Genomic DNA, 612 nt, shown 5'->3' with positions numbered 1-612 from the left:
ACGCCTGGCAGGTCCCTGCCACACACGGTCTACCTGTTACTCCCTGGGATATGAGAGATGCTACGTGAGCACTGAGCAGAAAATAAACTGAGCAGTGACACCTGCGTTCAGGCAGGCCACCTGCAAACGGGGCTTTTCCCTTTGCCAGGGATTCCCATCCAGTGCAGGCTGCCAGAGCGCAGGCTCCCAGCTCACATCCCTCCCAGTCTCCCAAAGCACCTGGGACTAATCCCCACCTCGGCAGTGCCGCGGGGCTGGGGTGCTCAGAGAGGAAAGGCGAGCCCCCACAGCCCCCAGGCAGTGCCGTCTGTGTGCTCCCCTGAAAGGGGGAAGCGATGCCCGATCCCCCGGTGGTGCAGGGAGCAGCCAGGCTCAGCCCCACCGGCGCGGGAGACCTGCCTTTCCTCCTGATGGCTTTCAGGTAAAGCCGGGGCATGGGGGTTATTTACCCAACCAGCTTCTCTGCACACCATCCCCAGGAGGGAGGACCTATAGGACATGGCTGTAAGTTAAGGCAGGGCAGCATCGAGCCCTCCTTAAAGCCGGTCTGGAGGAGTGGGTGACACATGCACAGGGCTCTTGCCGCAGGCTCTGCCCTCCCAGCAGGCCCCC

Source organism: Phaethon lepturus, unplaced genomic scaffold (assembly GCF_000687285.1).
Source record: "Phaethon lepturus isolate BGI_N335 unplaced genomic scaffold, ASM68728v1 scaffold32985, whole genome shotgun sequence".
NCBI lineage: Eukaryota > Metazoa > Chordata > Aves > Phaethontiformes > Phaethontidae > Phaethon > Phaethon lepturus.
The sequence above is the reverse complement of the archived record's forward strand: the minus strand, read 5'-3'. Positions refer to the sequence as shown.